Raw genomic sequence first — 17,610 nt, 5'->3', positions numbered from 1 at the left:
ATTCACTTCTATTTTGAGTGTGAGAATACAAATAATTTATAATTGAATCGTTGTAAGGTTAAAAACTTTAGATAACACAGCGATTAATAACTAATAACAAAAAATTGCTTATAAGTAAGCACTAAATAAGTTGTTGAGAACAAACTAAATTGTTTTAAAATAAAAATTAAAAACTCGATTAATTTGAATATATTTGAGTAAAATCTCTAATTACAAAATTAATATTATAAATTATTATAATGATACATGTCGTTAAATAAGTTTAAACACGTCACTAATATTATGAGAAAAAGCGATTAGACATAAATGATTGCATACAAACGTTTACAATTTTTACAACAAAAGATAAAAAAAATAGGTTAATCATATGTATTTTTTAATAACGTCTTTTAAACATGTAATTTTCTAAGTAGAAAATGATATGTTTTATATTTAAAACACTTGACGACTTCGCAATAGTACTTTGTTATAGATTGCGAATAAAACATATTCACAATGTTTGATGTAAATCCAAATTCAACTTTTGTACCCATATCAAAATCACACTCTTACAAACAAGTCTTAAAGTAATCCACTTTAATTAGAAAATTCTTTACCTTGCAACATCAAATAGGATAGATTGACTAATTCATAATGATTGAGCAATTAAAAAAAATGTTTCTGAACATCTATTTCCTATACTTTGAATTTGTATCAAAATTAATGTGGTGTATGTAATAGGGTTAAAAGTATAGGCTACGTACTAAAACATTAAAATACCCTTAAAAAAATACCCTAAAAAAACAGTTTTAAAGTGTTCATATAGATATGGGCCGATATTAAATAACTATATATTGTAACACTAATGGTATTAACTTTTTCTTTTCTAAAAATAAATCATAATTTAAAAAAGAAAAAAATTGTCAAGTCAAAGTCTTTTTGCAAGGAAGAGCACTCATATTATGATTTCATATTTTCCACACATGGGGCCAAATCAAGTAGCAAAAACAAGACAAGTACTTTCACCTCTAAATAATTTGATCCATTTTAAAAATTATATAAATATGTGTTATATAATTTGAAGAAACAAACCTATATTAGAGACAAGTATAATTTTGCCAAGTCAATGTCTTCTTGCAAGGAAGACCAATAATTATGATTTCATATTTTCCACACATTGGGCCAAATCAAGTAGCAAAAACAACAAGTACTCACCTTTAAATAATTTGATCCATTTTAAAAACTATATAAATATGTGTTATATAATTTGAAGAAACAAACCTATATTAAAGACAAGTATAATTTTGTCAAATCAAAGTCTTCTTGCAAGGAATACCACTAATTATGATTTCATATTTTCCACACATTGGGCCAAATCAAATAACAAAAACAAGATAAGTACTTTCACCTTTAAATAATTTGATCCATTTTAAAAATTATATATAATATGTGTGTTATATAATTTGAAGAAACAAACCAATAATCGAGACAAGTATAATTTTGCCAAGACAAAGTCTTCTTACAAGGAAGATCGCTAATTATGATTTCATATTTTCCACACATTGGGCCAAATCAAGTAGCAAAAACAAGACAAGAACTTTCAATTTTAAATAATTTGATCCATTTTAAAAATTATATAAATATGTGTTATATAATTTGAAGAGACAAACTTATATTAGAGATAAGTATAATTTTGCCAAGTCATAATCTTCTTGCATGGAATACCACTAACTATGATTTCATATTTTCCACACATTGGGCCAAATCAAGTAGCAAAAACAAGACAAGGACTTTCACCTTTAAATAATTCGATCCATTTTAAAAGTTATATAAATATGTATTATATAATTTGAAGAAACAAAATAATTTTTATTTATTTATGAAATTACTACGATTTCATGTTAACTTAAAACGTGAGAATCAAACTTAATATATTTATTATTATAGTCAACGACTCTTTCAAGAAACAAAATAAATTGTTATCCTAGTTTATAAATGTTAAGAAAATTTTGTGATTATATTGGATGTGAGTTAATTTTAATAAGTTATGTTTTGATATATATATATATATATATATATATATATATATATATATATATATATATATATATATATCTTAAAAAAATGTTGCTTAATATAACTTAGTGAGGGAGAGATCTACGCTCTCACCACACCACTACACCACCACCTTTTACAAAAAAATCATATTCTCTCTTATCATAATTAGCATGTATCCCGTACATTTGCACGAGTAATAATATAAAAAACTGTAAAAAAATATTATGGTAAAATTTTTATGAACGGGCCAACCCACAATCCGACCTAAGTATCCATTTACTCTCACATATATCCAAATTAACCACAGCTCGGCAATCCGAAAACTTTAAAAATTAAGCATCATTATATATTATATATATATATATATATTAGTTAGTTAAAAAATTGAACTTATTAAAATGTCACGCGTTTATCAAAATTTAGGTTGAATTTAAAATATAAAGTGTTATTAGCCTAGTTGGTTAAAAGGTTGTACTTGTTTTTGTTAGGTTGCAAGTTTGAACAATACCTATAGCATTTTTAATTTTATTTTTAACTGTTTTAAATTTATGGGCGGGTCAACCCACAATACGACACAAGTATCCATTTACTCTCACATATATCCAAATTAACCATAACTCTCGACCCGGCAATCCAGACATTTTAAAAATTAAGCATCATTATATATATAGATTACTTCTTTCTCTTATTTTTAATTATATATATATATATATATATATATATATATATAATACTTAATATGAGATTTTGAGGCTATCTATAATCATCTCTTTTATCATAATTATTAATTTATTTTTTTAATTATTTTTTATTTTATTTTATCTCTCATATAAATATATTCTTTTTCTTCATTAATTTTATATAAATATATATTTTTTCACAAAAATTATATAAAATATATATTATTTTATTGATAATTTTATGTTTATATATTTAATATTTATTTATTTATATATATAAATATTTATAATTACATAATAATAATCTCCAAATTCTCTTTTATCATAATTACTAATTTATTTATTTTTACCATAATTACTAATTTCTCTTTACTAATATATATATTTTATTTTATCTCGCATATATATATATATATATATATATATATATATATATATATATATATATATATATATATATATATATATATTTATTCTTTACATTAATTTTATATAAACTTATTAATATCCTAGAACCTCGATAAACGAATATCTTTTTGACAAAATAAATATTCATTTGACGAGATTATTTATTTATCGCTTAACGAAATATAATATTTATTTATCAATAAATGAATAACAAATCATTTAGATTATATTTTTAGACTTTTTCAAGTGTCCTCAAGAGAAACTTTTGAAGCTATTGTCACTATACAAAACTAGCATATATCCCGTGCATTTGCACGAGTAATAATATAAAAAACCTTGAAAACAATATTACGGTAAAAAATTTATGGGCAGGTCAACCCACAATCCGACTCAAGTATCCATTACTCTCACATATATCCAAATTAACCACAGCTCTCGACCCGACAATTCGGACACTTTAAAAATTAAGCATCATTATATATATATATATATATTAGTTAGTTAAAAAGTTGAACTTAAATGTCACGCGTTTATCAAATTTTGGGTTGAATTTAAAATATAAAGTGTTATTAGCCTAGTTGGTTAAAATATTGTACTTGTTTTGTTAGGTTGCAAGTTTGAACCATACTTATAGCATTTTTAATTTTATTTTTAACCGTTTTAAGTTTATGGGCGGGTCAACCCACAAGCCGACCCAAATATCCATTTACTCTCACATATATCCAAATTAACCACAGCTCTTGACCCGGCAATCCGACACTTTAAAAATTAAGCATCATTCTATATATAGATTAGTTAGTTAAAAAGTTGAACTTATATTGTTAAAATGTCACGCGTTTATCAAATTTTGGGTTGAATTTAAAATATCAAATGTTATTAGCCTAGTTGGTTAAAAGGTTGTATTTATTTTGTTATGTTGCAAGTTCGAACCATACCTATAGCATTTTTAATTTTATTTTTAACCGTTTTAAGTTTATGGGCGGGTCAACCCACAATCCGACCCAAGTATCCATTTATTCTCACATATATCTAAATTAACCACAACTCTCGACCCGGCAATCCGGACCCTTTAAAAATTAAGCATCATTATATATATATATATTACATGGTGCAACATGATCAAAATATTCTAGAAGTGGTGCATGCTTTACACAAAATTAAGGATTAGAAGCATTTTGGTGATGAAAGAAACAATCAACTATGAAGGTATTTTTCGAAAAAAGTATTTTATTAATGTGTTTGAAAATTAGTCATTGGATGAAATGTATTCTTGATATATATAATAAAATTATATTATTTGAAATATAGTGATTACTTCTTTATATTTATATAGGTTCTATAAAAACTTCATTTGTATTTATTCGTTAATGCATTAAACGAGATTATTTGTTAAATTCATTAGACCAAGTTGAGACCAAAGAAATTTATTCATTAGACGAGGTTATTTATTTATCGAATAAGGACATACTCAGGATTTAAGGTTGGGATGAATTTGAAAAAACTTGGGTAAACTTAAGAAAAATAACGAAAAAATTCTGAATTAAATGAGTGAATAAATATAAATTTTATCATTTTTTTAATAAATAAATAAACAATAAATTATATTGAAATTTATAAAAAAAATTAGTAACTATTATCTAATTTTAACAATTTTTTTTCAGGTGGGCTCCTGAACCTACCGTAGATCTGTATCCATAATAATAATAATTATATAATGATTATATTTATTTATCAATAATTTTTATATTAAAATATATAATATTACCTAACATATTTTTATAAATATATTATTTTTCTTTATTAATTTTATATAATATATTTTTTCACACAAATTATATGAAATATATATTATCTTATTAATAATTTTATATTTATATATTAAATTTTTATTTAATTTTATATATAAATATTTATAATATACATAATAATCCCAAATTCTCTATTTATCGTATATCATAATTACTCATTTATCATTTCTATCATAATTATTAATTTCTCTTTTATAATTAATATTTTTATTATATAAACTTATTAATATAAATAATAATACTATTTAATCTGTGATAATTATTTTTTAATTTAGATAATATATATGAAGAGGTAGAGATTTTAATAATACATTATTTTTTACTTTTTTAGTATTAAAATTATTAATTATTTATATATATATAATCTATAAAATATAATAAATATTTATTATTTTAATTTATAATGTTCCTAGGTATATTTTAAAAAGTACTAAAATTAGAAGAAAAAATTAATTTTTTTTTTGGAAAACGGTTAAAACCATTTAATTAAAATCTCAAAAGTGAGAGGGTCAAGAATCAAAGCTAGACAAATCTCAGCCATGATTAAAGGATGACAATCAAGCGATCCTAAAAAACCTGATTAGTAACAATCAAAACATACAAGAAAAAGAGATTACAAACTATATCAAATCTTAATTATCCCATTCAGGATTTTTATTTCCATATCAATCTATTGTTTCAACCGGTTGTCTTCCTCTTCCCCTTATCCTTCCTCTTCCCCTTCCGCTTTCTCTTGCAATAAAAAAGGGATGAACTAAAGAGGTTGATGAATACTGTCTATTCTCATTATGATTTCTTTCTTTATATGAACCCGTTTTGATTTGATAGATCTTTAGGATTTCCGGGTTCTTCACCTTGATGTTCTCAACTTGAATTTCAAGATCATTATCTTCATTTTTTTCAGCTTCAGCTTTGAAATCCTCAACAAATTTGAATTCCTCTATATCAACTTTGGAATTATCTTCTTCCTCTTGATTAACCTGAGTATCTTCCTCTCTGTTTTCATTGGCAACCACTTCAACTTGATTTGATTGCAATTCCTCAACTATCTCTTCAATATGTTTAGGTTGAATTTCAGGATTATTTCCTTTGATTCCTTCAGTATCAACTTTAGTATTCTCTACATCAACCTTAGTATCATTTGCATCAACCTTAGTATCATCTACTTCAACTTGATTAGTTTGAGTATTTGACTAATATGTTAAGTTTTAAAGTGATTGAGAAATTCGCCAAAATCAAATTACAATTTGATATTTTTTAGAAACCCGTTGTTTAAATTAATTAAACATAACTAATTTAAAAGATTATTTAATTAAAAATAGAGTCGCCAATTGATTTTTAAAAATTAATAAAAGTGACATATATGTACAAATGTATTTAGCTAGAGTTTTATTTTACTTCAAAATTTGGTGATACTCGAGAAAAGGCTTTCGCGCTTCATCCTCCGTACCTGTTTTAAAAATGGTCTCTATTTATAAATTTGGCTTTTGAAAATTTGTTGTATAACGTTTTATTTTTACTGATTATTCTTCCGGTCCTAAACATGCATAAGGTTTCTGTGTTATTTAAAAAATTATAAAAATAATTATTTAAATGTTGGTACTTGTTGTTGATAATAACTTAAGGAGAAGAGTATTTGAAGAACATCTGTCATTTAAAGGCATTAAAGTTTAAACATAAATCCCAAACATACCTTTATCAAAATATATTTTTATGGGAACATCCCAAAATATTTTGAAAACATTTTCTAATTTTTCGTGATTTTTAGAAAATGATTTAAGGTTTTAAAATTACAAAAATAATTTTGGATTTTGAAAATGAGAACCAAACAGGCCTTAGAACCGGTGTCCTAGGCCTTGGGTTAATTTTCATCGGTCGGGGTCCAGGACCCTCGGTCAGACTCATTGGTCCGGGCTAAGAAGCCTCGGTCGAGGTGCTAAGTACTCTTAGTCCTTGGCTGAGATTTATTGGTTGGGGTGTAAAAACCACCAATCTTGTGTTAGCTCTGTGTTAAGTTCATCGGTCCTAGGTTTGAGAATTCTCGGTCGAGGTCAAGATTTCTCGGTCGAGGTCAAGATTTCTCGGTCTTAGGTTCAACATCTCATTCGGACTTATTAGTCTTAGGTGGAGGTCATTGGTCATAGGTTCAGAAGTTCTCGGTCCTACGTCTGACTTATCGGTCGAATGTAATCGGTCATAGCTGAAGAACATCGGTTAGACATCTCGGTCATAGCTAACCAGCCTCGGTCGGACTTACATGTCCTCGAGAACATTAAAATTGCAGGTTTTACAATTTTGATTGAGGCTTGGATTCCTCGATCCAAGGGCCTAGTCTATGAAAATTTAGATCATTATCCCAATGAATCAATCGACTTGGATGATGATCCATTTGTTCAAAACAATTTGTAGCCAAAAATTGAGTTTTGGGTTTTAAAGGTGTTTTTGGATGACTTGGTTTTTATTTTGTCTATTTATTTACTCAAATAAACCAACATTAATATATATTTATTTTATTCAACTTATTTATTTTACTTATAATATATATATATTTTGAAAATTGTCCGTAATTTAATTATTTTGAGATATACGTTTTTAAATTAATTATTTGTTTTTCAAACTTTTGTGCAATTAGCCTATATATGATTTTAAAAAATTATAAGTTCGGTATTATTTTAAATATATAAAGTGGGAAGCAAAAATGAGTGTTTATAAATATATATAAATATATATATATATAGGTGTAACCCCGGAAAGGTCCATTTTGGCCCGTCGTAGCTTAGCACGTGTCTTGGTGGATACGTGGCAATACGAGGGTGGGTCCTAGAGTGACTCGAGACGATGATTTCAACATTAGTTTGTGTGCTAGACATATTTGTAAAATAAAACATTATTTTTAAAGATTTTTATAGTATCTAGAAGTTTTTAAAATTAATCATGTAAAAATAATTGATTTTATTCAAATTTTAATAAAATAGGGGATTTGTTGTAATCAAATGACGATTTATTTGAAATCCAGTTTTAAATTAGTTAAGCGTAATCAATTTAAAAAAATATTATTTATTTAAAATAGAGTCGCCAAATGATTTTAGATAAATCAATAAAATGTACATGTATAAACGTATTTTATACTAGAGTTTCCATAAGGGATTCGTTATTTGGTTATGCTCAGAAAAGGTCTTCGCGCTATGTCCCCTACGCCCGTTGAAAACGGTTTTATTTTTTAAAAGTCTAACTATCAAAAGATTTAATTATAACATTTATTTTTTTAATTAGTAGTTCAGGGGTCCTAAATAAGGATAAGTTTAGATTACGTAAATAATTGTACAAAATTATTTAGAAGTGCATATATGTGATTGCGTTGATAAAAGATTGAGTAGAATCTTGAAATATATCATAAAAGGATGTTAGAAAATAAATTCCAACCGAAGTCTTAGTCAAAATATTTGTTTGAAAAATATCCCGAAAATATTTCGAAATTATATTATGACCTCTGGGACCAAAGTTATTAAAATAATTTTGGGTTTGAAAAATGGAACCAAATCATCCTCGAGTCCTAAAGGTTGGATCTATTTTTGTTGGTCGGGGACCAGAGAGACTTGGTCTAGACCAATGGAACTCTCGATTAGGGTTTGGGATATTCGGTAGGAGGTCTGAGATCTCAAGGTCAGGGTGTCAAAGATTCTTGGTCTTTAGTTAAAACTAGCATTTAGCCCGTGCATTTGCACGAATAATAATATATAAAAACGTGAAAAAAAATTATGGATAACATTTTTAATTTTATTTTTAACCGTTTTAAATTTATGGGTGGGTCAACCCACAATCCGACCCAAGTATCCATTTATTCAACATCATTATATATTAGTTAGTTAAAAAGTTAAACTTATATTAATATTAAAACGTCCCGCATTTATCAAATTTGGTGTTGAATTTAAAATATAAAGTTAAAGAGTTGTACTTGTTTTTGTTAGGTTGCAAGTTCGAAACATACTTCTAGCATTTTTAATTTTATTTTTAACCGTTTTAAATTTAAAAACGGGTCAACCCACAATCCGACCCAAGTATCCAAATTAACCACAGCTCTCGACCCGGCAATCCGGACACTTTAAAAATTAAGCATTATTATATATATATATAGATTAGTTAGTTAAAAAGTTGAACTTATATTAATATTAAAACGTCCCGCGTTTATCAAATTTGGTGTTGAATTTAAAATATAAAATCTTTGTAGCCTAGTTGGTTAAAGAGTTGTACTTGTTTTGATAGGTTGCAAGTTCGAAACATACCTCTAGCATTTTTAATTTTATTTTTAACCGTTTTAAATTTAAAAACGGGTCAACCCACAATCCGACCCAAGTATCCAAATTAACCACAGCTCTCGACCCGGCAATCCGGACACTTTAAAAATTAAGCATCATTATATATATATAGATTAGTTAGTTAAAAAGTTGAACTTATATTAATATTAAAACGTCCCGCGTTTATCAAATTTGGTGTTGAATTTAAAATATAAAATCTTTGTAGCCTAGTTGGTTAAAGAGTTGTACTTGTTTTGATAGGTTGCAAGTTCGAAACATACCTCTAGCATTTTTAATTTTATTTTTAACCGTTTTAAATTTAAAAACGGGTCAACCCACAATCCGACCCAAGTATCCAAATTAACCACAGCTCTCGACCCGGCAATCCGGACACTTTAAAAATTAAGCATCATTATATATATATATATAGATTAGTTAGTTAAAAAGTTGAACTTATATTAATATTAAAACGTCCCGCGTTTATCAAATTTGGTGTTGAATTTAAAATATAAAATCTTTGTAGCCTAGTTGGTTAAAGAGTTGTACTTGTTTTGATAGGTTGCAAGTTCGAAACATACCTCTAGCATTTTTAATTTTATTTTTAACCGTTTTAAATTTAAAAACGGGTCAACCCACAATCCGATCCAAATATCCAAATTAACCACAGCTCTCGACCCGGCAATCCGGACACTTTAAAAATTAAGCATCATTATATATATATAGATTAGTTAGTTAAAAAGTTGAACTTATATTAATATTAAAACGTCCCGCGTTTATCAAATTTGGTGTTGAATTTAAAATATAAAATCTTTGTAGCCTAGTTGGTTAAAGAGTTGTACTTGTTTTGATAGGTTGCAAGTTCGAAACATACCTCTAGCATTTTTAATTTTATTTTTAACCGTTTTAAATTTAAAAACGGGTCAACCCACAATCCGACCCAAGTATCCAAATTAACCACAGCTCTCGACCCGGCAATCCGGACACTTTAAAAATTAAGCATCATTATATATATATATAGATTAGTTAATTAAAAAGTTGAACTTATATTAATATTAAAACGTCCCGCATTTATCAAATTTGGTGTTGAATTTAAAATATAAAATCTTTGTAGCCTAGTTGGTTAAAGAGTTGTACTTGTTTTGTTAGGTTGCAAGTTCGAAACATACCTCTAGCATTTTTAATTTTATTTTTAACCGTTTTAAATTTAAAAACGGGTCAACCCACAATCCGATCCAAATATCCAAATTAACCACAGCTCTCGACCCGGCAATCCGGACACTTTAAAAATTAAGCATCATTATATATATATAGATTATTGGTTTAGGTGTAGAAACCTATGGGTCCGGGTTTGGTTCAGGGCTAGGTTGGTCAATTCGGGTGCATAGGTCCATTGGTCCTATGTTAGCTCGGGGTTATAGGTCCTAGGTTGACTCGGGGCTAGGGTCATAGATCCTAGGTTGTCTCGGAGCTAGGGCCATAGGTCCTAGGAAAAGGAGTCCTCGATCCTAGGCTGGGTTTATCGGTCCTATGTTAGTTTTTCCCTGTCCTATGTTAGGTTTTTTCGGTCCTAGATCGTTAGTCCTAGGCTAAATTTTACCGGTCTTAGGTCAAAAGGGTGCTCGGTCCTAGGCTAGAAAAATTGGTCCTAGGCTAAAGGGAGTACTCAGTCCTAGGTTAGAAAAATCGGTTGGATGTCATCGGTCCTAGGTCAAGAACACCGGTCCTAGGCTAGAAAAATCGGTATAATTTCCTTAGTCCTAGGTTAATTTTTCTCGGTCCGGACTTTGAACCTGGGTTAGTTTTCTCGGTCCTAGATTTTGATGAGGACCGAGGATTCTCGGTCCTAACTCAAGACCCAAGAACATTAAGTGGTCTTGATTTGGTCTTTGATTACAAGTTCATAACTTTCGATACAGATCATGAAAACATGATCTATAAGCTGCTATGAACTCGAATAGATGTAGGGATCATAACCCTTAATCCTAGAACCGATCAATCGAGCCCTAACACGATCGATTTATCAACCCGATTTCTAGAGCAAGATTTGGGAACTTTGATTTAGGCCATCTCATTGCCTAATTCTTGTTCCAACCACTTTTAAATGATGTTTACAATCGAACACGACCAAAAATAAGAATATCAATCAAACTCTGTAACATAATTCAAAACTGAAATTTAAACTTTTTATTTTAAAATTTTCAGTTCGATCAAACATGATTGGGATGTTTTTATCATTTGAAAATCATCCTAACATGTTTAAAAACATGTTAGGCAAATATTTGAATCAAAATTCATGCTGAAAAGCTTAAGAACACAAAATTCAAAATTTCTAAAATTTCAAAACAAATTTAGGTTTTTTTTATTGGGATTGAATTGATGAAATCATTTTCAACAGAAAGCTTGGACATCATCTATGGATAGATTTTGACTCTAAAAAGAATAAAATTGAGCCCTAAATAAGATCAACCTGATCGAACTTAGAAAATTCTAATTTTGAATCCTAACTTGAATTACAGATGAATTGGAAGCTTACTAGTGATCGGAGAACACTCCTAAGATCTGTAGGAAGCTTTGCCAAGCTTTGAATCGAAGTTCAGAATGCCAAAGAAGTTTCTTCAAAAACCAATCGTCGAAGCTTCTTTGAAATTCTTTAAGAAGGCTGTAATTAGCGGGTTCAGTTCGATAGATTGGAAAAAGAACACTTATGGAGTGTTTATACTCGATCTAAGTCGGTTTCGAAGTCGAATTCATATCGAATTTGGCTTCTGAAACCTTATCCTTTGATTTCTATTTTGTCCTCGCCAGCCTAGTTCTAGGGTAGGATTTGACTTCAAACTCTAGGGAAAATGATGGCGAGGGAGAGACGTGTTCGTGGGTGAAATCTCAAAGGATAAGGGTAGAAGATGGCGGAGATAAGGCTTCTAGAAGGTCGTCGACGTCGAGCGCGTTTCTCCGGTCTCGCAAAGAAGATGAACAAAATGACATCATTTTGTTTGAATAAAACGTGGTGCTACGTTCCGTTGGCGTTTCGTCGGTCGCTGGAGCATTTGGGCTAACGGGGTTAGCGTCCCGTTAGCTGATCAAGTGTGGACTCGGGCACGCACCCGCTTGACTACAATCGGATGCGTGGCTTCTTTCTGGGCGCTGGATAAAAATCCAGCGCCGATCCGATGGATACAAATCTTGCTGCAGTCGATTCCCTTATTTTCGACCACATTAGATCATCAGTTTTCATTTTTAATAAGAAGGTTATTTGAAATAGAATTTTAACTCTTTTCTTTTATTTTTAATCACCAAAAATACACAAAAATATTTTTGACAACATTATAAAAATTATGTTTATTTATTTTATTTTTTTATTTGGGGTATCTATTTAATTACTTTTAGGCTATAAATTACACCTAATTTATGTATAAAATTATAATTAAATTATTTCAATCCCTTTTGGGGTTTAATTTAGATAAAATAATTACAATATTTTAGTCCCAAATTATTTTTAATTTTTAATTAATTTTTTTAATTAAGATTTAATTATCACACTAACTAATCTTAATTTAATTTTGATCTCTTTTTTGGATTTTTTTTAATATAAAAATTAAAAAATATTATTTTAAAATTATAAACTGAAGTATGTGAAATTTTTTTGCATATTTATTGAACTGTGAGTTAAACTCTTGAAAATATTAGGAAAGTGTGATGAAATGATTCTCAATAGAAACTCATAATGATGTAAACTACTATAGATCATAAATTATCATCATTGTGAGATAGCATCAACATCCTCTTAAAGTCTCGACTATAAAAACAATGAACAAAAATTATAGATTACACTTTAGAGAATTTTTTGTTTTTGTTAACGGGCTTGTCCGGTAGAAAATATCTAATGAAAACTTGCAAAATGAAATAATAACAGCTAAATCATCAATATGAATAAAAATAAATATAGGTCAAAAATTAAGTTACATACATTCTTCTAATAATATAAAAGTACACAATTTACATTAGTATGCTAGAAGTAAGAAGATGATAACACATTATAGCACCAAAAAAAATATTTATACAAAACCATGAAGTGTAGATGAGTTATATTTATTTTTTAATTTAAATAAATATGCTAGAAAATCTAATAAAAATATGTAAACACATGTTAATACTGATAAAAACTAGCAAACAAAATCATGGAGTAAAAATGAATTAACTTTATTCTTGGATATACTGTGTGCACATAATAAAGAAAATGATAGATCTAATTCCATTGTTAAAAAACCTAATCACAACTCATATTAAAAAGTCACTAAAATATTTATACATAATAATGAAGTGCATATGAGTTATATTTAATTTTTAGTTTAAATAAACATACTAGAAGTTCTAATAAAAATATGTAAACACCTAATACGATAAAAAATTATCAAACAAAATATGGAGTAAAAATGAATTAAAATTATTTTTGGATGTACCTAATTGTGTGCACATAATAAAAAAAAAATGCAAGATCGAATTTCAAATTGTAGAAAAACTTAAACAAATAGTACATTTATGGATTACTCACATTCGTGGCATCCAAAATCCTTACCTAATTCTTTATAAATTTAATATAAATATTATCATTATACATAAATATGATATTATCCTTGTAGAGAACCTAAAACAAATCTCTCATTCACAATTTATATAAATAATATCATTATTTTAAATTTGTATATAGCGGGATTCAAGCATTAATGTTTATTATATTATGTATATATTATGAACATTTTAATAATTAGATCACTTTATATTTATAATTTTATGTATTAATATATAATTGATATAAATAATAATTCAAAATAAATCACTCAACTTACATTAAAAAAAATCAAAAAAATATTTTATCACAAGTACTTATTCATTTTCATTAATATTATCCGTATGTCTTAACTTGATTTTTCTTAGAACGCTAGGTTTCACTTCTCCACCAGTATATTAATCGCTACGAGTTAAACATATAGCTCGCAAATATACTTAATTAATTAGTCAGGCGAACGAAACTTGTCGCCTCACATTCTCGAACCCACGACCTCGAGGAGGTTAGGAATATCCACATTTTGTTATCATTAGGTTAAAAGAGGAGAAAACTTGAATTTAATAAAGCCACAAATCATGTCATCTTTAAAACAAAAATAACAAATACATTTTTATTATCTTTTCAATATCACCATTCATATTAAAAATAAACTTCATCCTTTAACATTAAATTTTTCTTATAAAAATTAACAAAAACAAAATGTGGGACATTGTATTTTATGCTTATAAAATCACTTGATTGATATTATAATATAAATGATAAGTAGATGAGTGGTTAGGTTTTAAAAAAAAAATTGATTATAAAAAATGTTTAAACAAAATTATAAAAATATTTTATATAAATAATATAAGTTTATTATCCAATTGGATGAAGATCAATTTTATTCCTGTTGCAAGAAGTTTTGTCAGAAAAAAATAGTCAGAAGAAACTTGCAAGGACGAGACATAAATTAAGTTGAAATTGACAAAGTCAATAGAGTATGAATTAAAAGTGCTCATAATCCAAAATTGGTCAAATGAGATTGAAAACTACCATTCCGTTAAATTGGAAAATATTTTGAAACGGAAGGTCAGCTGGATGGTAAGATCTAAAGAGGACTCCATCAACATAAAGAAATGATTGATACTCTTTCATCTACATCCGTTGAAATATATATATATATATATATATATATATATATATATATATATATATATATATATATATATATATATATATATATATATTATGATATAAAAAAAATCTTTTTCCGTATAACGAAATAAAAAATATGAATGCCTAAATTGACATCAAACATACTTATACAATGAAATTAATAATGTGAGATCATATGCTTTTCTTCTTAGTAATAATTAGAGATGACAATGGGTACCCGTATGTTCGATACCCGTGGGTACCCGATAGTCAGGTTCGAGTATTTTAAATCGGGTTCGGGGTCGAGGTCGGGCATGGGGAGAGGGAGAAGGTACCCGGTCGGGTACGGGGTCGGGGATGGGGAGTGTGCGAAACCCAAACCCGATATCCGATACCCGGTTATATTAATATTATTGATTTTTTTTTATTAAAGTTTAATGTGTGACTTTTCAAAAATGCTTCATCATTGCAAATGTATCATAAATATGCATCATTTAATTTGATCTTATTCACACTTCACACCAACCATAATCATAAATACACTACACTCCAACTTTAATTATTTTATATTTCCAAAACAATATTTCTCTACATAACTTCAATTTTTATTTTAATAACAAAATATTACTCTCTCTCATAATTCTTTATATTCAATCTCTAGTTTTTTTTCAATGTTCATTCTACTTTTTTTCCACTCTAGTTTATCTTCTTCAAGATTTACAAAATTATGAGGTAGATAAGTAATGGTTTATTTTTATTTTTAATATTTTGATATTATTAATGTTAAAATTATTTATTAAAGTTGTGTTTCTTTTTTTTCAAACTTTATAATCTTATAAGTAATTTAATCGGGTAATGGGGTACCCGTCGGGGATCGGGTACCCGACAAATCGGGAATGGGTATAGAAGTAGAGATACCCGTCGGGTTCGGGGTCGGGGTCGGGGTCGGGTAGTGAAATGAAAATCGGGTTCGGGGATGGGTACTTCACTACCCGTCGGGTAGGGTACCCGTTGCCATCCCTAGTAATAATCAAGTCAATTAAGTATTATGAAGATTTGACTTACCTTATTTTCAAATAATATTATTATATTTAATAATATTAAAATAATATTTTGGATTTTTATATTCAAAATAATTTAAAGAAATAATTAAAACCTAATTAAAGGTTAATTATTGTGATAATTAAACCCTAATTAAGGAAATTTTCAAAAATTTCAAAATTAATTTGTGGATAAAATATTGTATTTATTTTACCCAAATTAGACCAAGGAAGGGGTTAAAAATATTTAACTATGATTTATTCATGATTTATGTTTCATTCATGACTTAAACCAATTAAATAAAATACCTCAAAATTCTCCAAAAAAAAATGATCATAATTGTTATTATGATTCCAGAAATATTTTTTGTGAAAGTTTTGGTAAAGAAATGAATTTAAAAGAATTAAAAATCGATTTTTAATAACCTTTTAAATAAAAATAAAATTTAATAATCCTGTGTAGCTGAAATTATGTCCAATCTCTCTAGTAGGATTCTGGACCATCAGATGAGCGTCCAGTTCTCATCCAACAACCTAAAAGCTCTCACGCAGCCGGATGTAAAGGAGTCAAGCGCGCGCGCCCGCACTGAATCAACTAACGGGATAGACTAACCCTGTTAGACAACCAGGCTGACCGCAGACGCCGAACAGAACTAGATGGAACTCGGCGTCCCGTTACACGAAACGACGTTGTTTTGCTCGTCTTCTTCGCTAGAATTGCGACATCGCCGACGTCCAACCTTCTAGAAGCTCTAGCTTCCTCCACATGCGATCAAATTCCTTGATTTTTTCGGCCACGTGACCCTCTCGTCAGCGTCTACGTTTCCCCCTTATCCTCCAGCCTTATTCTGTTGTAGATAAGGTTGTCAGCTGCCGGATAGGGTTTTAGAGATAAGCTCATCGGAGGTTAAATTCGTCCCAAATTAACCCTCCTCGATCGACTTATCCACCCTATAAATACTCCCCCAAGGTCTGTAGACCAATCCATTAAACAATATCCAAGAATTACACATCAATTCACCTTGAACGAAGATTTGAAGATTCCGGTCAAGAAAAGTTTTTGTCAAAATTTTCTCCGGTGATTCAAGCTTCGATCCAGGCTTCTGGATAGCTTCCAACACCTCATAGGAGTGTTCTCCATTTGTTGGTATGAATCTAGAAGTCTTGAATTTTGATTTGTAATTGAAAATTTAGATTTGTAATTGAAAATTTTCAATTTTTTCAAACTTTCTTGTTTGTTCAGTTTTATCGTGTTCTTATGTTTGATTGTGTGATTTCTTTGTTGGGAATCATTATATATATCATATATGAGTTTTCTGTTGAAAAAGAATCGATCAAATCAACCTGAATCAAAAAATTTAAAAATCAAAGCTTGAAAATTGATTTTTCGAATCTTTGTGTACTTGGTTTAAATATTTTTTTTATCTAGATAGTTGTTATATATGTTTGTAAACAATTTTGAATGATTTCTAAATAACTGTAATCATGTTTAATAAAACTGAATATTTGAAAAAAAAAAGCTTGAAAATTTTGAATTTTGAAATTTTATGTTCTTACTTTTTAATCTGGATTTGTTGATCCAATTAGTTGTTATACATGTTTGTTAACATGTTAGGATGAATTTCAAGCAACTGTTTCATC

Source organism: Impatiens glandulifera, chromosome 7 (assembly GCF_907164915.1).
Source record: "Impatiens glandulifera chromosome 7, dImpGla2.1, whole genome shotgun sequence".
NCBI classification, from domain to species: Eukaryota; Viridiplantae; Streptophyta; class Magnoliopsida; order Ericales; family Balsaminaceae; genus Impatiens; species Impatiens glandulifera.
The sequence above is the reverse complement of the archived record's forward strand: the minus strand, read 5'-3'. Positions refer to the sequence as shown.